The sequence below is a fragment of the Zootoca vivipara genome, chromosome 3 (genome assembly GCF_965207765.1).
Source record: "Zootoca vivipara chromosome 3, rZooViv2.hap1.1, whole genome shotgun sequence".
Lineage (NCBI taxonomy): Eukaryota > Metazoa > Chordata > Lepidosauria > Squamata > Lacertidae > Zootoca > Zootoca vivipara.
In genome coordinates, this window is record NC_142586.1 from 16,662,550 (window position 1) to 16,687,907 (window position 25,358).

Genomic DNA, 25,358 nt, shown 5'->3' on the forward strand with positions numbered 1-25,358 from the left:
GCAAAGAGGTAGATTAGATAGCTAATGCTCAGTAGGTGGAGGAACAACGGAAGCTTGAATATAAAGGGATAAATTTCATTTTACATACAGTGGTACCTCTAGTTACGAATTTAATTAGTTCCGGAGGTCCATTTTTAACCTGAAACTGTTCTTAACTAGAGGCGTGCTTTCACTAATGGGGCCTCTTGCTGCCACTGCGCCACCGGCACACAATTTCCATTTTCATCCTGGGGCAAAGTTCTCAACTCGAGGTAACTCTTCCAGGTTAGCGGTGTTTGTAACCTGAAGCATTTGTAACCGTTACGTGAGGCATTTGTAATTTGTGGTACCACTCTATTTGTAAAAACCTGAACATGGATTAAAAGCCATATAAGCAAACTTAGTAGTGTCAGTTGAGAGCAGTGTCAGTTGAGTGCTGGTGGTTGCTAGGTTGCGGAGGTCCTTGTGACACGCCCTTCATTGTGACACCTCCCTCTGCTGGCTCCTTGGTCATTAGGGCTCTAGAGGCATAGGGATCTCCTTTGGTTTCATCATTCAGCGAGTGAGAGAGAAAGTGGATGGAGATGTAAGTAGAGTTTCTCATCAGCATCTGCATTCTGTGCTGATAATGCTCCCTGACAGTCTTAGAGAGAACATTTAAAAGATTAAGATCAGGAATGATTTAAATGCTTCAGCTAGCCCTTCTGGGCATCTTTATGACTCCACCCACTGTTTTGTAACAGTGAAGGGAAGTGACTGTGGATTAGGAAAAGGAAAACTAATAAGATGTCACGCCTTGGAAAAGGGTGTTCTTTTTAGGCACTTGATAACTTGCCATGGGAGCATTAAGCATGCCCTCTGGAGAGGGCAATATCTTGCATTGTCTTCCTTCCTGCCTCCCAGGGCCCATCTTTCAAAGGACAGCCAAGGTACAAAACCCTTCAGCATGTTGATGTTTCTTCTATAGTAATATTAGTATGTGGTATTTGATGTTTCCATTTTAAACATCCCTTCTCCACACTAAGCAAACCCACCTCTTTCAATGAGATGATGAGAATTGTCTTATAATATCCAAAGGGTGCTATTCTGGCTACAGGATTCAAGCATTCTCTTCACAGGATACCCATTATGATATGCCTAGGAAAGTGAATTCATCTTGAGCTTTGAGTCATGAATGCCCAAACCAGTTTAGGGATGTAGATCAGGAGAGTACTGTGAGTCCCATTTCTCACCTTTTGATGGGCCTTCTTTGCAGTGGCTCCCCGACTGTGGAATGCTCTCCCCAGGGAAGTTCGCCTGGTGCCTTCATTATACACCTTTAGGCACCAGGCTAAAATGTTCCTTTTTAACCAGGCCTTTGGTTGATTAGATTGTCATCCTTTGCCCTTTTAAAATGTGGTTCTTTTTTGGGGGGGTTATTGGGTTGTTCTTTTTATTTTGATTATATATCTTGTGGTTTTATATTATGATTTTGTTCTGTGAACGTCCCTGAGACCTCCAGGTATAGGATGGTATATAAATTTTGTAACAACAACAACAACAACAATAATATAATACACTCTGTCCACAAACCACATCCTTACCCTGCAGTCTCATCTAGTCAACAGGTTTCTGAAGCAACTCAAAACACTTTCAAAAACTTCACCAGAGGCCAAACTGGAACAATGAGCAATTCCTCCATCAAGCATTACCCAATCTATATGACCACCATACACACACACAAGTATCTGTCTCCAGCCTGAACTGAAGTCAAGGCTACTTAGGGGATTTTTAAACCCCGAAGAATGCTCCTCTATCCCCCAAATGTTGAAAATGTGCACCATCCCATTGCTTTTGTGGCCTGAGCTGAACACACACACACAGCCAGACCCAGGGCCGGCCCGCACATGAGGCAAGGTGAGGCAACCACCTTGGGTGGCAGGATCCATGGGTGCAGCAAAGCCTGATGTATATCTTTATTTCCCCCTTGTTTGTGATGCAGATCTTCACTCGCCCCTTCTTCTCTGGTGGGGAGGGAGGTACCATTTTGTGGTTCATCTCAGGTGCTAAAAATGTTCCTGGGCTGGCCCTGACCAGATCCTTCTCTGGCTGACTGCTCTAATTAAAACTGTGTATTTGATCATCTTTCGCAATCAAGAATGGGAGCTAGCTGCCTTCTAGGAAATCGTATAAAACCCACCTCAGGTTGAAATGAACATGTGGCAAGGCAGTAATGCAAACAAGCCCATCGGAGAAGCTGTCAGGGGTACACTATGCAAAGGGAGATTGCTCTCCTGAAGGCAGCTTCTGTGGATCATGAAGTGGAAAAAAAGGTCACCTGGCCTCCCAAGCTTAAACTCTCCCTCCCCTCATGTTCAGAGCAAGCACACAGAAACTGAAAGCATATGGAAGGATGTGTGTGCTGGTGTGTCTGTGTGTGCACTTGCTGTTCCATTTTGAAAGATTGAAAATGCTGATAGGTTGCTCGCGAAAGGAACAGAATGTTTTCACACCTGTGCCAACTGAGCACCAGTCCAAGCTGTTTCATAATGGTGCTTATTTATGGAATCAGAAACAGGTGCCAAGTCAGGTGGGAAAATAAGGAGATGGAGGCTGAGGTCATAGCAAGCACTACCAGAGGAGGGGTGTAAAAGATGCTCTTGTCGAGTTTCACGGTAAGAGGAGGTTAGGCGGAAATTATAAAAGGAGATTAGAGACCGTAAAGAGTAACGGGAGTCAGCACAGGGAGAGAGCTTCAGATTTTCCCTTCTAAAAGCCAGGGGTAAAGGAAACAAACTATACACCAGAAAAACACAGACTGGCTGCTCAGCCTTGCTTTCTCGAAGCAGCTCTAGAAATAACGGAAAGTGGAGGGGGGGGAGAGAAAGGAGCACAGCCAGCCTTGACCTCCCCATACATGGATCAGCGCCACGTGAACCAATGCAAAAGCAAAGACCCACCTGGATTTCAGTGAAAAGATGGAGATGCTGTGTCCGCTATCTGGAAAGGAAAAGGTGAGTGAGACAAATCATTCACACAGATATGGCTTAGGACAGGCATCCCCAAACTTCGGCCCTCCAGATGTTTTGGAGTACAATTCCCATCTCCCCCGACCACTGGTCCTGTTAGCTAGGGATTGTGGGAGTTGTAGGCCAAAACATCTGGAGGGCCGCAGTTTGGGGATGCCTGGCTTAGGACAAGAGTGGCTATTCCTCAGAAGGGGGGTCTGATCATGCCCCCCAAGCAAATCATTCTGCCTACTGATCTTGTTGGTAGCAAGAGCAAAAAATAAACAAGTAACCAAATTACGCTCAGTGCTAGGGGTGGAGGGAGCTCAGCACCTGATAAGGCTGCCAATTGCCCCCTCCCTGGTTCTGTGAGCAGAGAGAGGGCAATAAACCCCCTCCTCAGTTGATCTGCATGGATCAACTGAGGAAGGGAGATGTGTGCATGGTTGCTTCTGTCTTTGAGAGACTGAGAATGTGAAATGACCACAAGCACCAATGGTATGTGGCCCCTGGCAGGCTGACCAAAGGTAAATGTGTCCTTTGGGCCAAACAAGATTAGTGGACTAATCCTTAGTGGACTATCCTATTAAAAAGAGACCTATATCATACTTCATGGTGTTTTTATATTCTGTTGGGAGCTACCCAGAATGGCTGGGGCAGTGGGGCAACCCAGTCAGATATTATTATTATTATTATTATTATTATTATTATTATTATTATTATTCAGTTTAGAACAGGGGTTCCCAAACTATGGCCCCTGGGCCGGATGCGGCCCAATCGGCCTCCCAATCCGGCCCACGGCGACCCCCGCCGCCCGCTGCCGCCGCCCGCTCTTACGGCGCGCGGCGCGGCGACGATCTTAAAAATCGGCAAAAAATCGCCAAAAATCCTTTGTGCGCATGCGTATGGGCCTCTCCCGACCCAGAAGAGGTCATTTCCGATGCACTTCCGGGTCGGGGGAGGCCCATACGCATGCGCACAAGCGATTTTCGGCGATTTTTTTCCGACCGTGTGCGTGTGCGCATGCGCACGGGCGCGCACTCCCCCGCCCTCCGGCCCGCTGCGCGGTAAGTCTGGGGACCCCTGGTTTAGAACATGGACTGTCCTTTCAAACCGTAACTGGAAGTTTTTTGGGGGAGAAAAAGAACACAAATGGTGAGTCATAGGCTGAAATCAGAAGGTGTTTTTTAATTAAAAAAATAAACTCAATCTATGCCCCCCTCCATGAGGCGCCTCCATTTTGTCTCTTCGAGGCCTCAGCATTCACTCTTCATTTGACAGCACCACTAGCCTATCTTCTGTAACAGCTCCCCTAATCCCCGGTCCCTTTCCTGTCAGACTTGCTAAAGGCAAGCACTATCTATCAGTTCTCCCTCTTCAGCATCACCTCAAAATACGTAGCTTTCCATGGCTTGGGGATACCAGCTTTGAAAGGATACACAGACGACCTACTAGGACGGCAGGCGATAATTTTCTGTTGAGTGTTCCTTAGTGGACTAACGTATCAAAGAGACACCTATATGATATTTCATTTACCACAGGTATTTTGAGTAAAACTGGGCACCTCATACACACATGTTCTCCTGGCCATTTATAGTAACATATGGAAGCCTCAGAGGTATGAATCTCTTCATTCTCCAGATGGATTCTCTATCCTATGTGGTCCCATGCCTCAAATGTCTCTTCTATCTGAATTTCTGACAGTCCAAATGTGTTGCACGTCCCCCAAGGACAAGCAATAACGTGGTGGTAGCATATCTATGGAGTACTTAAAATAAGAAGGAATGCAAGAATATTAAAAATACAACACAACAGAGCTGTTTCTCTAGTGAAATATATGAGATGGGAAAGGAGTCTTTTGGGCTGAGTCTTGTAAGCTTTTTGAGACTAATAATGATGATGATGATGATGATGATGATAATAATAATAATAATAATAATAATAATAATAATAATAATAATATACTAAATGACAAAATGGGCTTAAAAACAAAGATACACAAACGACTAAATGAGAAATACCCATAATTAAAATGCAGACTAGAACAGTACCATTAAAACAACATAGGGATAAAATACAAGAGATTCAGATTGAGGGATTGAGTGAATGCCTGTCTTTAAAAGCTAATGAGATGCCAATACAGATCAGGCCTCTCATCAGTGAGCACATTCCATCACACTGGTGCTACCAGTGGAAAAAGGACACCTTTGTCTTACTATAAACCAAAACACAGGTCAAGATGGTAAGTGTGAATCTGTGCAGGCTGAACTGTTTCACAAGTATAGCACAAGTCACTTACAGAACACCTTTTTGGTGTGTAAAGATAATGAAGAAGGAAGGAAGGAAGGAGGGAGGGAGGGAGGGAGGGAGGGAAGAGGTACATTGGACAGTTCAAGTGTCACTAACTAATATATTGGGCATGACTCACACCACACTTTCCAAAACGCTTGTCCAACACTGGCATGGGTAACAGAGGCACCCATGTCTTTTATGACAATCTTTCAAGGTGTGTATCTGAAAGAGTGTCGCACACAGACCCTAGTTACAGACACATTGTGTCAGAGTGGCCGGCACCTGTCTTCCTGCCCACATGCTGTAAATATATGAGTGAATGGTGGGAGGGGAGATATCGCCTTCAGAGGAATCCTTCTTCAGGACATTAGTTCATGGAATGTCTTCATCGGTGGCGGTAGCTCAAGGGAACATCCATGTTTAAAGGTAGTGGGTCTTTGGGTACCATAATCCCAGATGATGGATGGGAGAAGCGCCAAGGAGAAACAGTAATCTTATTGGCCAGAGACACTGCTGGAGAAAGAAGGCTGAACTAGATGCATAGCAAAGGAGGTGAACGTCCATGTAATAATATAATAATAATATATTATTTGTTACCTCGCCCATCCGGCTGGGTTTCCCCAGCAACAAAGATTAAAATACATTAAAATGTCACACATTAAAAACTTCCCTAAACAGGGCTGCCTTCAGATGTTTTCTAAATGTCAGGTAGTTGTTTATCTCTTTGACATCTGATGGGAGGGCATTCCACAGGGCGGGCGCCACCACTGAGAAGGCCCTCTGCTTGGTTCCCTGTAACCTCACTCCTCGCACTGAGGGAACCACCAGAAGACCCTCAGAACTGGACCTCAGTGTCTGCGCTGAACGATGGGGTGGAGACACTCCTTCAGGTATACTGGGCTGAGGCCGTTTAGGGCTTTAAAGGTCAGCACCAACACTTGGAATTGTGCTTGGAAACATACGGGGAGCCAATGTAGGTCTTTCAGGACTGGTGTTATATGGTCTCGGTGGCCGCTCCCAGTCACCAGTCTAGCTGCCGCATTCTGGTTTAGTTGTAGTTTCCAGGTCACCTTCAAAGGTAGCCCCATAGGTAGTCCAGGATGATATCACCAGGAGGGGACAACCTTGTTTGTGAGATGCAACAAACCACATAGAACAGTCAGACTGGTATGACACATCAAATGTGGTGGTTTGTACCCCACCCCCCCAATTCTCTGCAAAACTAGGATCTCATATTTTGGTCACCTCAAGGTTCTTGGATTCAATACCCTTTCGTTAACCCCTCACCACTAGCTCACCTCTCAGACTGGTTTACATGCGTTACTCCAGTGACCATACTTGGGAATGAAGACGTGGACCACAACCTTATGCAAGGAGAGAGAGAGAGAGAAGGAGGAGAAAAATACTTGAAATGTTACCGTGTTTGTTTAACATTCCTTAATGAATACACGTTGTGTGGACAAAGACTATGTTTTACAAGTTTTCACATTGCATTCTGAAAGAAGTGTTTTCTTTATAATCTAGGTGTCTTTACATAGGCTGAAGGCCAGGTTAAGCAATGTGGTGCAAAGCCCAGGCAGAGGGCCCTCGCTCACAAAGGCGCACTTATTTCATGGCTATCTGCTGACTTTTACAGGCAACAAATAAGGTAATGTGCCACCATTGCAGCTGCACAATATCTTAACCGCAGTAGCTAGCACACTGTGGAGGGGAAGGCACATTTCTAATGGGGGGCAGCATTTGAGATGAGGGCATGGGGCACTGCTTCAACCTTTTAACAGCCTCCACCTAGAAGCCGGCAACACTCCATATATTAACGGAGGGATTTGAGAAGCCCTCCAAATATTTGTTTGTGTGTGTGTGTGTGTGTGTTTTGCAATTAGCCTCCTTCTTGTCCTCTTTCTCCCCCCCTGGGTTTCAGATACAGGGGAGACGGCGTTGGCTTTGCACCTTTCCCTCCTGAGCTCCCTTCTACAGCCTGCCTATGGACTCTGGAGAGCAACAAAGAGCCAGTGTGGTGTAGTGGTTAAGAGCGGTAGACTCGTAATCTGAGGGACCGGGTTCGTGTCTCCGCTCCTCCACATGCAGCTGCTGGGTGACCTTGGGCTAGTCACACTTCTCTGAAGTCTCTCAGCCCCACTCACCTCACAGAGTGTTTGTTGTGGGAGAGGAAGGGAAAGGAGAATGTTAGCCGCTTTGAGACTCCTTCGGGTAGTGATAAAGCGGGATATCAAATCCAAACGCCTCCTCCTCCATCCTTTTGGGCCCAGCCCTAATCACCTTTACATCCTTGCCAGCAAACAGTCCTCTGTTTGCTCTGGCAATGGAACCATGGTTTCCGGAAGAGGACCTCTTACCCAGCATTTGACATTGAAGGTATTTTGTTTTGTAGGACTCAGCCAGGGCCAGCTCTAGGTAGAGTCCTGGTGGCACGGGGTGCCGGGGCGCTGGGCCGGTAGGCAGGGCGCTGCGCAGCAAAGCTGTGCGGAAGCCATGCTGCACCCTGCGAGGGCGGGGTCACCGGAGCGATCTCCGCCCCTCAGCGCCAGGGCGCGCGACCTGCTCGAGACTGCCCTGGACTCAGCCACCCCCTTTGTTCAAACTATGCTATTCTGTTCTCTTTTTCTGGGGGGGGGGATACTGTTTTACTAGTTTTTTACAATTGTACTAGTGGGGAGTGCCCAGTGCTGTCCAGGAATTCAAAATAAATAAAATAAAATACTGATTTTTAAACGGATATTGTAATTTCTGGGTATTTTGCCTGTGCACATATATGCAAACTCAGGTTTCTGACCTGACATGGCCATTAATCTTTTTTTGGGGGGGGAATAATGCTATATTAGGGATTAATTTGATCTGCCCTTTTGAGTCAAAATGGTACCGTGTTTCTCATATTATAAGACACGTCTTATATTTATTTTTTCCTCAAAAAACACACACTATGGCTTATTTTCAAGGGATGTATTATTTTTTCCCTCCTCCTGCTGCTGCGGCCGGCATTGCTGCTGCGCCTATCACTATGTCTTATTTTCGGGGTATGGCTTATATTCCTTGAATGCTTAAACATCCTGCTATGGCTTATTTTATGGGTATGTCTTAAAATATGAGAAACAGGGTACATTGAGGAGCTTGCTATACTTGTTCAGACTCTCTGTGTACAATCAGGGATAGGAATAGCGCAAGGAGAAATTCACACTAAAATACTGAAGAATTTTCATTAGGATTTTAAAGAAAGACACCTCATGTAAATTCCTAAACTGAATTTGAGATTGGGAAAAGGAGAAACCAAGAGAATGGGTGACATCCTCAATGGGGTCGCCCTCAATTTCTTCCTCATGTGATTCTTATTTTGTGTGTGTGAACAATTTAAGTGGGCTCATATGACTATACATGTCTACTCAGAAGTAAGCCACACAGAGTTTCTCTCTAGTAAATGTATATAACATTGTAGCCTAAGCCACACGTATTGTAGCCTAAGCCACACGCTGCATGATGTTCTTAACTCATTCCAAACATTGGTATCCTCTCGGGGATTTCCCTCCATTCTTTTAAAGGTCCTAGGAGCACAGTATAATTGCCACATAAAAGTGAGCAAACCTTTTATACATATTCCACACTTAAAATGAAATTTTATTTCTATTGATGCAGGGGGAATTCCATGTTTTACAAAGACCAGTGTTTTAGTCATTAGGAAGCTACCCTTTTGCTATAAATCTTAGACATTCTTACTTATGGCAAGATATGTCAAATATGCAACTAGTCACTTGCTGCGCACTTTCATCCGAAGGGATGTTTTGAATAGAACACGGCAGACTTCTATGGTGCTGCTATATTTTCAAATATATTACTAATAATGGTTCTGACAGAAATCAACACAAGCACCTTGACATCATTTTCTTTGTGATTTTGGAATATGTGCATATTCAATCTCTCTCCAATAAGACTTTCTGATTTATTTATTTTTAAAAAATCCCAAACAAACTGTTTTTTATTGAAAGCTTTGTTTTTCCTCCATCCAGTAAAAAACAATCTAATGCATAACACAGATTCCTGAAATAGGAAGGAAGGATGGAAAGAAGGAAAGACCAGTATTATACAGGTCACCTGGGAACACACAATAAACTCACTGAAGTAATCCGTACGTGGTTATCTCATCGGGGAACAATAAAGAATGTGACTGCTAAGCAGAAAATGAGTGTGTGCATATATTTTTGGAGTGTTAACTTTTTAATAGTGGAGTATTTGTACTTAACAAATAGTTTCTACCAGGTCATTAAGGCAAGGTGAGACCCTTGCCCATCCTCTTTCCCACAAGAAAAGGATTTTCCATTGATCTGGGTGGACTGAATATGTTCGGGGGAGAAAAAGATTGAGGTGGCAAACCCTTCCACCCCCTCCAAAAATGCGTTCAACTGGTCACTTGATCCAGACATAAAGTCTCTATGTGCAGTTGCGTACTCAGACGCAGAGCCCCCACCCTGGAAGCAAAGCCAGCTAAGGGAAGAACTGGGCATCACAACGTTCTGGGATTAAAATTGCCCACAACTTTACTCATTTCAGATGTTGGCATAGGCATTGTGCGTGTGCCATATATCCCTCTCAACCCCCTGCTGGGGGTCTGAGGCACGACCAGTGCTTTTTTCTAAAAAAAATGTTAAGGGGTACTCTCATTTTGATTCAAGAAAATCACCATTTTATAGTTCACATCAGGAAAAATAAATACAGTAAATGGTCAAAAGTACAAAGATTCACACAATGTTTAGGGGTATGCGTACCCCTGCGTCCTCCCAGAAAAAAACACTGGGCATTTCAGGGTCGTTCCTGGGGAAGATGGGTTCATGGTCTATGCAGATGCCCCCTCCCCAAAGCGCTGAGGGAATCTCTATGGCCCTCCAGCCATGTACCTTGACCTTTTGGACGGAGGCATCACTCAAGACCCCTCTAATGGGGTACCCTGATATCGCCGCTGCAAGAAGGGGGGTAAGTCACCCCTTCACCCCCTCACCAGATGTTAGACTAGTTGTTCCACCTAAGGCCTAAACCACCAAAGTTGTGACTAATGCTATGGGGAAGGCGGTGGCAGAAACAAAGTGGGGGAAAGAGAAGGAAGCTGTCAGGATATCTGCCATCTTCCACGTCAGATGGTATGCTCCACAAGAGGATAATGGTGGCCTGCCCACAAACAGTGGTGAATTTCAAGAGGCTCTTCGCATTTTACTCTAGCCGTGACAAGAGGAAAAGTTGTAGCCATGTGGCAGAGCATGCAGAAAGGCTGAAAAAGATTCCTGGGTGAAACCCTAGAGAATGGCCGCTACTAAGTTCAGTCAATTCAATAGTAAGCTAACACTGAGAGTCTGACTCAGTAGGAATAGTAGGAAGCTCCCTTCTAGGAGCCCAGGTACATGACTTTGGAAAGAACCAATGGAAAATGCTTGGCTCCTCATAACCTTTATGTGTCCCAATGCCTTGCTCCTTTCCACCCCTTTAAGAGTTAACCACATATACACAGGAGTTCTGCTAAATGTCACAGTAGTTAGTATTTTCTAATCCTGATCCCTAAACTACTGTAGCTGCTGTAAAATATATAGTAATAATTTCCTGAGTCAGGGTAATGTATAAGGAATGTCAAGCCAGACTCTGGGAATATTTGCCTTAACTTTGTTTTATTAAAGTGAAACTTTTATTAAGGCATGTGGTGAATTGAGCAATCCATATGATTCATGCAGTTATAAACCCATTGCTACCCTCGCTATAAATCAATGAGCCATTGTCTAAGTTTATTCCCTCAAAGATTTTTAAAAATGGTGGTAGTTGGGGAGGGGGAATTCAACCTGGAAACATTATTTCGGCAGTATGAAAACATGAACACCTCTTGCTGGTGGTTACTAAAGCCCTATTTGGGGATTCTCTGCACTCCACTTCCAGATTGTGGGGAAGCTTTGGGGCAAACAAGTATAATACACACACCCTCTACAGGTGTTCAAGCAGGATGAAAAATGTCAGGGAGGAAGGCACACCACTGTGGCTGGAGCTACTTGTTGCTTGTAGGAGGTGAAGGAGTGAAGAATACTGAAATATTCACGCAGGAGTGGAGAATACTGAAATAGTGCAGACAAATCTTTTGGGGACAACTTCTTTTTTAGCACATTGAGAACTTGCCCTATACTTACCTCTAGGGCTCCCCGTCCCCCCCAGCCAAAACTCAGTTTCAGCACCTCTCATGTAGGTGCCATTGCCATTGTATGAGAACAAAGGAGGCATTCATGGTGAGTACCGGCACTGCTATTTCTAGCACTGTTTATAATCCAACCATGTAAATAAATTGATGAACTAATATAAGTCATTTAGTAAAACGAGGGAAGTTGGACGGTGATGTGCATTTACCCTCCTACAGATAAACTGCAGCCATATTAACACATCTCTGGGTAAAGGTCCCAGATTCAATCCCTGGGATCTCCAGGTAGGGTTGAGAATGTCTCCTGCTTGAAACCCCAAAGAACCACTGCCAGTGTAGACAGTGCTGAGCTAGATGGACCAATGGTCCGACTCAGTAGAGGGCAGATTCCTATGTTCTTATGAGCTCAAAGTACATGTTGGGGCAGAGCAAGATCACAGCCCTTGACTCTTTGCCTCACCTGCCCGCCCTGCTGTGTGCCAGCCCAGATCCCCAATTTGTATGGAACATTTGGAGAAGCTGACGGTCTTTGTATGTTGTTGCACTCCAGCACCCATCAACCCCAGCCAGCACAGCCATTGGGAATGGATGATTGATGTTGTAATTCAAGATGATCTGGAGGACCACACCACAAGTTCCCCACCACTGATTTACACAGAATCCAAACATGTGGGCTCTATTTGTCCATCCTTGCTCCTTAAAAGTTTGGTGTATACTCCATCAAGGAGGTGGGATAGAGGAGATGGCAAATTGGGTGTGAGAAGATGCACATTCTGACTCTGCCATGGGATATTGATGTTATCTCTAACATATGAACACAATGTGAGAAACTGGGTATGTTTCTATGTCCCCATTGGACATAGGTTCTGGAATATCTCTCTGGATCAAATTTCTCCCTCTTTTCCAGACTGAAATTTACATGAGGTTGAAGGAAGCAAGGGGATGCATTTTATTATGTTAAGAATTCATTTTCCGTAACAAATTTATTCCTCAAAATACTAACAAATGGTTATGGCAAACATGATCTTGATTGCAAGCAGGCCTGGTTTTCTTCAGAAAGAAGGATGATCAGCAGCATATGTTCAAGGAACAAGAAGCGAACTACACACTGATCATGCTTAACCATGATTCTCCAGAATCATGGCATTATCCACAGTGCAGTTTAGAACTCTTTGACATCTGTTCTTGAGAGTAATCTCCCAAACGGGAACTAACTTGAAAAGAGGAGAAACAGATTCCCATCCACTGTCCTAATTATTCATATCCTACCACCCTAAGTGGCTGCGCTTGGTGCATGTTTTCTGAGTGTAAGATTTTCCACACTCATAGCCTTTCTCTGGTGTACGATCAACAGGGAACTGCTTTGCTGCCTGTGAGTGACCTTGTGCATCTTTCAGCAGCTCCAAAATCCAAATGCAAAAGCCAGCAGTTGGAGACTTCGTGTGGGCTTGTGACTCTCTTTGGAAGCACAGCACTGGCTCCATAAATCAGGGAACAGATTACTTTCAACACAGCGTAGAGAGATTTGTGTCTGCGTACCTGCTAGAATATGGACAATAGACTTCATTTTCGAAGCAATCCCGTAGACGGTTGGAGGCAGGAAAAGGAAGGAAGCAATGAGTCAGGATGGTCACCACATCTAGAGAATCAGTTGGGCCTAAAGTCCAAATTGAATACAAGAGGAGTTACAGATTCTGTCTGTCTCAGAAGACAATGGAGTGCACCTCCAGGGGTGAAGTCAAACTGCGACATTAGCAGCACTGAAGTAACCTTCCTGGGGTGCAAGCCTGGGCAGTGTGTACGGAGGTCCTGGGCTGCCCAGGTGATAAGACCCTCCACCATAGCTGCCAAGTTTTCCCTTTTCTCGTGAGGAAGCCTATTCAGCATAAGGGAAAATCCCTTTAAAAAAGGGATAACTTGGCAGCTATGCCCTCCACTCTTGGCCTCACTGATGTGGTCCAAAGGAAAGCAGAGCAATACATTTGGCACCAGCTTGGCTGCAGGAGTTGCCAGGAGGTGGCACACAAGGTGCCACCCAACCATCTTAGGGACTCCACTCTAGATTTGTGTAGAGTTTACTCATACAGAAAGAAGAAGTGTGAAAAATAAAGTAATATCCAATTTCTCTTCTGCTCACAGCCCTTAAATCTTAGGCTGCATCGTTGTCAGCTTTTATTCTGCAACTCAATCTTCAGTGTCCAATTTGATTTACCTGAAGGGATGTACTGACTGCCACTGGTATTGTCTCTGATATGTACACTGGGGCTGTGTGTATATCATTGTACACTGCATTTGCTGCACTGCCACCATTAGTTGTGGAAGCCATATACATAGGATACCAGCCACAATGCATATCTATCCTGAAGTTAATTGTCCGACAACCAGATATTATTCCCCTTGGCAGAACGGTGCACCCCATCGGGTCTGAAATGACCACTCCCCGGCTCAAATGGGGGGGTGCTCTTTGCGTGGTCACAAACAGCCCCTTGATCCGACACAATCCCCGGCACTTCAGCCTGGCTTCGCCTCCCCATGCTGGATACCTGGAGGTCAGACAATTAGCCAATCCCAGCTGGAGAGGTGTTGCCAGGGGAGTTGACCAGGTGGCATTAGGACCGCCCTGCACACACAATAGAGGGTGGAACATACCTGGGAGTCCTCAGTTGGCTCCAGAGCTGAAAAGAATTCTGAAAATAATCTCTCTCCCAGTTGTGGAATAGGCATAATGCTGCTGTTACAATTTATTTATTTTTTACAATACAAATACCTTTATTGGCATTACAAGTTAAAACATTTCAAAACACTAGGATAAATTTAAAAAGGACAGGAGTGAGGCTGCCGAGGGTCACATGGCACTCGATTGTTCCGCTTCACCCTGTCTATTCCCCAGAGGGATGATTCATTAAGAACCCCTTCGGGTAAGATGGAGATTTAAAAGGAAGCCACTGAGGCAGTAATGTCCTTGTTCCTATCCGCTAGGAGGAACCTCCTTTGGCTGTCTCTCGGAGCCGTGGGTCGCATGTCCAATATCTTGCTCAGCATCTGTTTGCAGAGCCTGCTGTGCAAAGGGCAGTCCAAAAGAATATGGTCCAGTGAATCTGGTACTCCCTGATTACAGGCACACAGGCAGGCTTGATAAGGAATTTGTCTAATGTTATACTGGATATTAATATAAAACATATAGGAGTACTGGCTGGGTCAACAGCAGCTACAATCCCCCTTTCCCTTCTGACTGCATGGGTAATTATGAATCCGGATGTGCTTTCTTAACTTTTATGTTTATTTTTAAAACACATCTCTCGCCCCCCACCCTCCAGCCAATGAATTCTGTTTCAAGTAAGCACTTCACCAGCCTCACTGCCAAAAATAGGTAATCCCTCTTATTTAAGTATTAGAAACAGACCAGCTGAGCCCATTGCTAGGTGTTGGCAAAGTGACTTGGGAATGTCTGTTTGGAGCATACAGGCATTGCATTGCATAACTTAAATAATTTTTCAGCTTTACCCCATTAAACAGGAGTTCTAGCAATATTTTTACAGCAGCCGATATGAAAAGGCATGCGAAATCAAAAGAAAACACACCTTGTGTTTAAGCAGAATGGGAAAAGCGCGAAGGTGAACACATTTTCCCAGCTTCTCGCACATTTTGTGTTGGAAAGAGGGTTATTCGCAAGGGCTCAGAAGGGTTGGGTCTTTCCGAAATGTTACCTGCATGTGTTGCTATAAACCAGGGGTCAGTAAACTTTTTCAGCAGGGGACCGGTCCACTGTCCCTCAGACCTTGTGGGGGGGCCGGACTATATTTTTTGGGGGGAAATGAACAAATTCCTATGTCCCACAAATAACCCAGAGATGCATTTTAAATAAAAGGACACATTCTACTCATGTAAAAACATGCTGATTCCTGGCCCGTCCGCAGGCCGGATTGAGAAGGCGATTGGGCCGCATCCAGCCCCCGGGCCTTAGTTTGGGAACCCCTGCTATAAACCATTCTGGTTCCGTATGAAATAAAAGTGATGCTATGACTTGATTACAATCCAAAATCCTTCTTGCCGGCATGATGACATCAGGCCTGGATACCGAGGTACAGTAGTTTTAATAAATCCTTTGCATTCAACACTTTTCTGCTTCCCACCGGGTCACTGAAGCATGCATGCAAGCATGTGTATGTTATTGGGCTGTTTTTGTATGAATTATGTATTTTGTTATTTTATCTTGTGGTTTTATCTTGTGACCCACCGAGACCTGTGGGAATAGGGCAGTATACATATTTAATAATAAATAAATAAAAATTTCTAATTACATTTCTATCCCATCTTCCCTCCAAGGAGCCCAAGGTAGCACACATGGTTCTCTTCCTCCCCATTTTATCCTCACAACAGCCCTGTGAGGTAAGTTAAGGCTGAGAGACAGTGATTGGCCCAAGGGCAGGGATTTGAATCCTAGTCTCCCAGGTCCCAATTGAACACTAACTGCTACACCACACTGGCATCCTGGTGCCTTTCAGCTGCTTTGGACTCCAACTCCCATCAGCCCCAGACAGCATGGCTAATGGTCAGGGATGATGGAATTTGTAGTCCTCTGGGGGCACCATATTGGAGAAGGCTGGTCTACTGTGATTGGCTGCAGCTTTACATTGTCTTTCCCTGGCAGGCACGCTGACTCGGGAAGGAGATTGACGGGCTGATGTTGCATACGATATCATGACGTCACGTCTGACCGTCACACACGATGTCACGACATTGCGCCTGACACCTGGACATTGGGTGTTGCTGAGCAACTTCCTCCACCTCCTGCCACCGCCACGGACTTGGGGCTGCTTTCCTTCTGTGGCAGGAGGAGGAGGAAGCAGAGAAGCTGCTGATTTCCTGGCTTGCACAACCACACAAAGCCCAGATGTTGCACGCATGACAGCACCGTGTCCAGATGTCATGTACGATGGTGTGACATCATATGTGATTCTCAGATGAACATTGAGGGGGCTCAGCCCCCCGTAACAGATAATGGGAGGGGATCAAATGGGTTCAGCCCCTAGGAGTCAGTGCCCCTATTTCCAGCCCTGCTTCTTGAGATGGGGTCAACACGGGCTGCTCTGGCTAGAGCTGACGGGAGTTGCGGTCCAAAAGAGCTAGAGGGCACCAGGTTGGCAAAAGCAGACTCTTTCAGTTGGACAATGACAGCTGCTGCAATTCTTGTACAAGGCCCTGTTGCTGCAACTTGGCTTGTTGCTACAAGCTCCATGTTCTTGGCAGGCAAAACAGCTAGAAACCTTAGGAATGCGTAACTTCTAACTTCAACACAGTGGTCTTGTTCCTAAGCATTAGCAGAGGTTAACTTTATCCACTGTCCAAACTTAATATTATCCTTTGTTTAATATGCTGATAGGAGAGGGAGGTGGGAGGTGGGAAATGGACTGTTGCCGGTATGACTATATTGCTTTCGTTGGTCGAGGCCAAGTTCACTGCTGATATAAACAGGTACAACGCAACTGAAATGAATGGAATAACAAACCACCCATTGTAACAGCAGCCTACCAAGGTAATGGCTGAAAATCACTAAATTTGGGGGGAAGTTTCAACAATTTTGGTGGTTTCCTAGACATTTTCTAACACACACATACACACAGTGTATTTTGATTTGTCTGATGGTTCATAACTGTTCAACTTTTAGCATACTGATAAAATTCATGATACCTTTCTAGAAATTCCAGAGGTATTACTCATGGTGGTGACTATTTATACAACAGCAACTGCACACAGCATAAACACAGCATTAAAATTTTGAGTAGGAAAAGAATATAGTAAGGTGAGAGATGGGAACAAGGTAGCAAAGGAAGAATGAAACTCGGGGCCGTCTCTAGGCCTGGGCTGGGTGGCGCAAGGCGCCAGGGGTGCGGGAGGGGTGCTGAACGGCTGGTGTCTGGGAGCAGCTGCTGCCGGTGGCCCCCCCCCCATGGTGGCAGTAGTACGCGGCCATTGAGCTTCCTCCATGAAGCAGAATCAGTGAGACTCCTGCCTAGAGTGGCACCACGCGCCTGCTGCCACTCTAGGCAGGAGTCTCGCTGATTCTGCTTCATGGAGGAAGCTCAATGGCCGCACGCCACCGCCGCGTCCCGGAGCGGCCACTGGAGGGAGGTGCCAAGGAGGGGCCGGTCCAGGGCGGGAGGCCGAGCAGCCCCCTCTGCGGGAGGTGGGCTCTGCGCCCAGGCCAGCCCCCTGCAAGGTGGTGCACGCCGTTCAGGCTCCGCCATCCTCCATCTCCGCCTGCTACTGCCGCCGTGGGGGGGGGGCGCCAGAGGATTCTTGAACCATGGCGCTGGATACCCTTAAGACGTTACTGATGAAACTCCACACTTTCCTAGAGGAAACAAGCAGTATAAGGACAGGTTATCCAAGATATTTTAAAGGATCCCTAAAACAACCACTCCAAATCCAGATTGACTAAACAGAAATGTTTTTTAGCTAAGACTGTACCACAGTAGAGGAACATACAAAGTAACACAAGGTGTTATGGGATTTTATGGCACAATAAACAAAGTTTCTGGCACCTATAGGTTACACGAGGAGAGTAGAATTTTCGTGAGCGTTTTACCTATTGAGTAATGTTGTCAGCGGCAGAAGCAACAACAGTCTAATTTTGGGAGCTGAAGTGCAAGGTCGACTTTGGAGAGAGAGAAAATAGTTTTAAAAATAACAATTCTCATGACTATGCAGATACTGACTATCTGAGCACCTCCCAAGAGAAAGAAAGGGATTTTGTTTGTAAAGCAGTGGACTGCAAAACAGGAAGCTGGAGGAAGTGTACATGGAGAAAGTGACAAAGACCTGAGAAAAAGGACAGAGGAGATGGGGGGAAAGGGGGCTGCAGAACAATGGATATTGCAAATATGCGCTCACCATGTAGTCAACACTTGTTGAGCTACTGGAAAAATTCTAAGGGTCTGGTTATACTTTCAAATAGCAAATCAATGAAGATAACCTTGGGCATTGCGTCTGAAATATGCATCCTGATTTAAATCTCACAAAACGTAGTATTAAATGTAGTTAAGTCAGACCTGTCCTGAAACCACAATTTAAGATCAGAATCACCAAGTTAAGAAGATTGGGAAAAGCAGAAACAGGAAGAGGAGAGCTCAAGGGACATCTACAAAGCAAAGCAAAAAACAAAAAACGGGGAAGTGGTGATGAAGGAGTTTATAATTTAGTCATTTACAAGTTTTATTATGGTGCTGGATCTCCAAAAGACATCTGTGTAACATTTTCATCAGCCTGGCAATGAGAGAGCCAACAACAGCATTTGTCCATGGGAACCAAGCTAAATATTTAAAGGTGAACTCAAATACTAAAATGAGCATTGAGCTAACCCCCAAAATATGTATGGAATGGGCATGCGCTAACCTGGGATTGTAGGAGGCCATTCATCACAAAACTGCCTCATTCTTGGGATGTGTGTACAATCCGATACATGCCTACCTGCTCAGATGAAAGCCTCATTGACTTTAACAAGACTTACTCCCAGGTAGGTGTGAATGGAGCTGCAGCCTCAAATGGATTAAGCAGCACAGGGACATAACATTTAGGAAGAATCCTAAGGGAAGGGAAGGAAAAAGGGGGAAATTATATTTAGCTGGTAAAGTCTTTGGAGCATGGAGTCTTTTAAAAATGAGAAGAAGAAGAAGAAGAAGAAGAAGAAGAAGAAGAAGAAGAAGAAGAAGAAGAAGAAGAAGAAGAAGAAGAAGAAGAAGAAGAAGAAGAAGAATAATAATAATTGTGGCCAGTCTTCTTGCAGGAAATTGTAATTGCCATGTTCAGCTTCCTGTTTCTTGAGTACACTCCATTTTTCCATTGTGATGCGAGGGATGATAGAAAAAATGGGTCAATATCCAGAGCTGAGTCAAGGCAGGGGGATGTGCCTAGTATTTACTTGGCACACAATCCAACCTTGATGATAATTCCCAAACTTCCTATTATCAGAGTAAATACTAGGCATATCCACACAGAGATGAACACTGAAGTACATCATGGTGTCCTTTGATCCCTCGGTATTAGAAAGTGACAATCAGTTTAAACGTTTGGGATTTCTGCCAGGCTATTATGGTAAATGAGCCTGTTACCCTTAGTTTTTAAAAAAGTGGGGAGATGTTATATTGAACAAATGTTTATCTGTGTTCCATGCCAATAGACAAATAATCCTATTGCAAAGAAAGGGCTGCAATGCTATTAGAGGCAACAAAAATGACTTGAAAACGTGAATTTATGTATTCAGTTAAAGTAGGTTTCTGGAAAGGGATTCTAGGATTTATGGGCACTTTTGTAAATTTACAATATTCTTGTGCTCATAAAGTTCTATATGATCCTATCCCCCACCTTTTAAAAAATTGTATGCCAACAGCAGCTTCTAGATCAATTGCCACATAGCAATCGCACAATCCAGTTTACAGTATTACACATACTTCCTCTCTGCTAAAGAATGGAAATATGCATCCCCGTTCCTACAATTCTAAGAGGAGCTCACATTGCAATTTGTGTTTGGCAGACAGCAAGATCCACTTTAGATCAAAATCCTACCCACCTCTACCCAAAAAGCTGCTCCATATATGTTTGTTTGTGTGTGTGTGTTTTGTCGACACCAGCAAAGATCTGGAAGTTAGGTTTATTATACACAAGAAAACACAAATAGCTGTTGATGCCTACCCACTAGCAAGGAGTGCCATCACAACCATAGCCCAAATGAGTTGCAATTTAGCAGCATCAATTTAGCAGTGGTTACACAGGTTCTCATTGTGGCAGCTGATATCTGCACAGGGACTTGAGTAGAGTAACACTGCTCTATCCATTTAATTGGTTCTCACTTTTAATCACAATACAGCTTTTCCTCCCTCTGACCACATTAGGGCTGGGAAAAGGAAGATAAAGTTGCAGATGAAACTGTACAAGCATAAAATGTGCTTATTCTGCACATTTGAGAGTTGCTTTTGTTTTTTACAATCAAGTGGTGTATAACTTTTATTAAAGAAATAAATAAACTAGTACTGTGATGTTTTCTGCCCAGCGGTGGGTGGGAGGGAATGCTGAGCTCTTTTGAAATTCCTATTTTTCAAGCACCTTTTTGAACCATTGGAGAATTCTAGTCCGCTCCTGAAGAACATGTGGCAAAATGGCCTCTCCAAGTTTGGCATCTGTGGATTTTTTTTTATTCAGCTGTGGATCCAGTTCTAAGGTTTTCTAAAGATTATTATAATACCATTGAAGGAATGCCATGTTTTGACCCCAGCTATTTCCAGTCCTCCTCTCTTAAGCTCACTGCTTCCTTCACCCACCATTATGAACAAACAACAGAGTTTCATTCAACATTGAGCTGGAATTTCCCAGAAAAGAGGGGTGGTTGTTTTTTTTGTTAAAAACCGAGAAAGCCTCGCCTCAACACCCCAAATATTTGGCAAAATTCTGCCATTACTTGTGGCAAGTGCTCACGTCCTTTTTCTTAATGCTATAATATCTGAAGCTAGCATTACAGAATGATATGATCTTCTAATCAAACCCAGATTTTGAAGAGCATGCCTGGTCCGTCAGGCAAGAGTGACATCATGAGGAACAATGTACAGCCTCAGTTCATCATCAGTGCCATTTAATCTCTTGCACAAGCATTCAGATTTGCCAAATGGATGAGAATATCTGAACATACATAATATGTAAATTTAAAAAACCAGAATCTCTCTCTCTCTCTCTCTTTAGCATTGTTGTCTTCATCCCAAGCAATTGAACGGAAGGAATGTTTGTGTGTGGAAGCCATTGCAAAGAGGAACAACTTTATAAGACGCTAGGCAAGGTAGAAATACCAATTTTCAACTACGGGGCGTCCCTCAATAAGGCTCGTAAAAGTGAGGGAAATTTGCTGCAGCTGGAATGATTCAACCAGAGTCTGGTAAAGTATATTGTTTCTGCCACAGAAAGTTAAGAATAGAGCTGCCAGCCATGGAGGAATATATACACTGGCATAATCAAGAGTGCTGACCTGACAGTCGAAAGGGCTCCAAATATCATACCCCAAGACCACAGCTTTGCCAATCTAGTTAAAAGTCTTCAGCTTTCTGGGACAAGTCTCATTCAGAAGCAATTGGTGATGTGTGCCTACTGTTCCGAGACACTACTTCAGCAAGGAAATGAAACTTTGGCTGGAAAACTGTGGGTTGGAAGGAGAGGATGAAGAAAGACCATCTGGAGAAATGTCATTCGGATGCTAAAAAACCTACAATGAACAACAACAACCTGATGCCATGAAGATATATTCTTCGGCAGAAACCTTCCTGATGATGTTGCCTCCTTGAAGGAGAGAGGCTGGCCACTGTGACCTCATGATCGCAGAGGGGATATCTTATTTGTTATAGAATGAACTTCAAAGGGTAACTATTTTCACACGAGGCCATTAACAAAAGGATATGTTTTCTCTCCCTGGTGTGCTTTCATATTTCTCAATTACTGCCTAGACAAATAAGATTAGACCGAGATGTATCGTGGTATTATTTGCTTGACATAGGGATTTCAAGAATTTCATACCAAATCATTCTCACGGAACCTCATCTAATTTGAAGCCCTACCTCATCTAATTTGAAGCCCTACACCTACGGTATGGGGTAACCATTTTTTGGCCCAAATGCCATATTTACCAATATCCAAACTTCTAGGAACTGTGTGCCACTGGTGAGAGTGTCTCTTCCCCCCAAACACACATAGCTAAACATACACAGCTGCCCCATCCCCACCTAATCTGTGCAGATCAGATGAGGTAGAGGTTTATCGTCTCCTCACTCTTCCTCAAATGACTGGTGGAACAGCTTGGAAAACTGTTGAGATCACATATTTATAGCAACTAAACTATAAGTGTAGCATACCAATTTAACTCTTTTGTCAAGGCGTTCTCCCCAGTACAGGCTTCACAATGCTTTCCCTATTTAACGCAAGCTTCTCCACCTAGGAGGTAGCAAGATCTCTGCTCTTAGTGTTGATTCTCACGATGCCAACATGACCCTGACCACACAGTACAAACCAGGTGCGCCAACTCCTAGAGGTGGAGTTGTGTCTTTGGTCCCCTCAACTGCTGTCAGGGAGCCGAGCCCCCTCAATGTTGAGGGGATGGAGGAAGCCAAGCATCGAGCTGAGCATGGCGCAGTTCAGTGGCGGGTTTCTCTTGAGTGTGAGAGAGGAAGCCACACTTAGCTGGGTTCTGGGATCAGCCCCCTCCCGATGATGTAATGCTGCATGTGTCACATGTGTCACATGCATCGTGTCACACACATGCATGACATCACATGCACAACACACAATGGCCCACCCCAATCTTGGGCACAAGACAGCGCCTCTGGTATAAACCATGATAACGTTAGTGTCAGGCATCAGAGGATCCGACCCTCATGGTAGGTTGCCAGGAACAGCTAAGACAAGGAAAGTTCTTACCAACTGTGTTTTATTCAATATTCACAGAGAGAGCCTTATTAAGCTATTGTTTGGGATGCTTAAAAGGAGAGCAAAGGACTCGGAGACAGCTAACCCTAAGCGGCAACCATAAGGGTGGTGGTGCTGTTGACGAATGAGGAAGTGGGAGAGAAGGGGGTTAGAGATTTACTCGGAGCATCGCCATTATCCAAGAGGCTGCATTTCTATATAATATGAAAAATTAAAACAAAATATAAAAATCCTACGCACACAATTTTCAATGATTATAAATGAAGAAATAGAATGGAAGATTAAAAGGTTAAAACATAGATGCTTTGAATTTGCAAATAAACCAGGTGGACTCCTAGCCTGGCAACTGAAAAAGAAACAGGATGAAAGAATTATTAACAGAATTAAAATAGAAGACCTGGATTCAAAACCGGAAAGAAATCAGTAAGAACTTCGCTAATTTCTACGAAGAGTTATACAAAGAAGGACCAGAGAAAACTGAGAAAATAACAGAGTATTTAAACAAAAGTAAACTGCCAATAATTCCCAAGGAGAAAATAGCCGCATTGAACTCATCGATAACAGCTATGGAGGTACAACAATCAATTCAAAGATCGAAAATTGGGTAGACACCAGGCCCGGATCGCCTACTGGTTATTTATTACAAAATAAAAATAAAAATAGAGCAATCATTGTTCTTACCTATGAAAGATACAATGAATGACATTCTACAAAATGGAATACTACCGAACTCGTGGAAATAAAGTTTCATTACCCTTATTCATAAACAAGGATCTGACCCTTTAAACATGGTGAACCACAGACCTATCACCCTGCTAAACAATGATTACAAGATATTTGCAGATATTATTGCAAACAGGCTTAAATCAGTTCTAAAAGAAATAATCCATAAAGATCAAACTGGCTTCCTCCCAGGGCGTCATATGCAGGCTAACCTTAGGTGTATGATTAATGTCTTAGAATATCTAGATTATAAAATTGATAAACCGGCCCCTATTATGTTGGTGGATGCCGAAAAGGCATTTGACCAGGTTTCCTGGAAGTTTATGAAAAAACTAATTCAAAAAATTGGAATTGGTGGGAATCTCTGTAAAGGAATAAATGCTATCTATACGGAACAATCAGCTAAATTAATAATCAATGGTAAAATCACAGATGAATGCAAAATAAGTAAGGGGACTCAGCAAGGCTGCTCACTGTCTCCCTTGATATTTATTATGATAATGGAAGTCCTAAATATTTGGATATGAGGAGATCAGCTGGTGAAAGGAATAACTGGGGGGGGGGTATTCTACAAACTTAAGGCCTTTGCTGACAAGCTATTAATAATGTCCAATTATAAGATAATCAGTTTAAGTTAAAAAGCTTTGAGGAAATAAGGGAGTACGTAACGGACTGGTTTCAATACCCTCATTTATATGAGACATTCAAAATAGATAAACAAAAAGGTTTTGCCACTGAGACTTCCTGATTCGAATCCGATCTAGTAAACTCCAAACCTAAAACACTCTCCAAAGCATACCGACTCCTCCTTGACTGGAAAGTCAAGGAGGAGGAGGTCACTGCGGCTATGGTTAAATGGTTGCAAGACTTTGGGTACACAATAACCATGAATCAGCGGGAAAATTTGTGGGAAACAGGTTGGAAATTTACAGCTTGTTATTCTTTAAGAAAGAACTTCCTTAAAATGCAACATCGATGGTATATAACCCCTTGGAAGCTCTCCAAGATGTATAAAAGTGTACCAAGTAATTGTTGGAGGTGTAAAGAAAAACCAGGCAATCTATATCACATGTGGTGGCAATGTAAAAAAAAAAATCAAGGTGTTCTGGCAGGATATTCGTTCTGAATTGGAAAAAAAAATGTTAAAAATATCTTTCAACAAAAAACCAGAAGCTGGGAATCACAGACTCAGCTATCCCTAAAAAGGCAAAGGATTTTTTTTTCTTTATGCTACGGTTGCAGCAAGAATACTCATTGGGACAAATTGGAAAAGAGATAAAGTCCCTTCTAGATCAGAGTGGACTCAAAAAATGGTTGAATATGCGGAATTAGATAATCTATCAGAAAGAATAAAAAATAAATCAAATGAAGTATTTATCTCAAAATGGGAAGTCTTTAAAATTTATCTGAAAAATAGAAATGACAGTTTAAAGTCTGTAGCAGCATTTGAAAAACTTCAGTAGGAATTTTGAGTTTGATGGAAAACCCATGATAGAATGTTGTTGTTGTTGTTTAGTCATTTAGTCGTGTCCGACTCTTTGTGACCCCATGGACTAGAGCGCGCCAGGCACTCCTGTCTTCCATTGCCTCATGCAATTTGGTCAGACTCATGTTGGTGGCTTCAAGAACACTGTCCAACCATATCATCATTTATGATGGAATAAATAATACTAAAACAAAAACATTATATGGCAGTGAACAACTGATGAGAAATAGAAGTAAGGAGTAGACAGGAAGTCAGA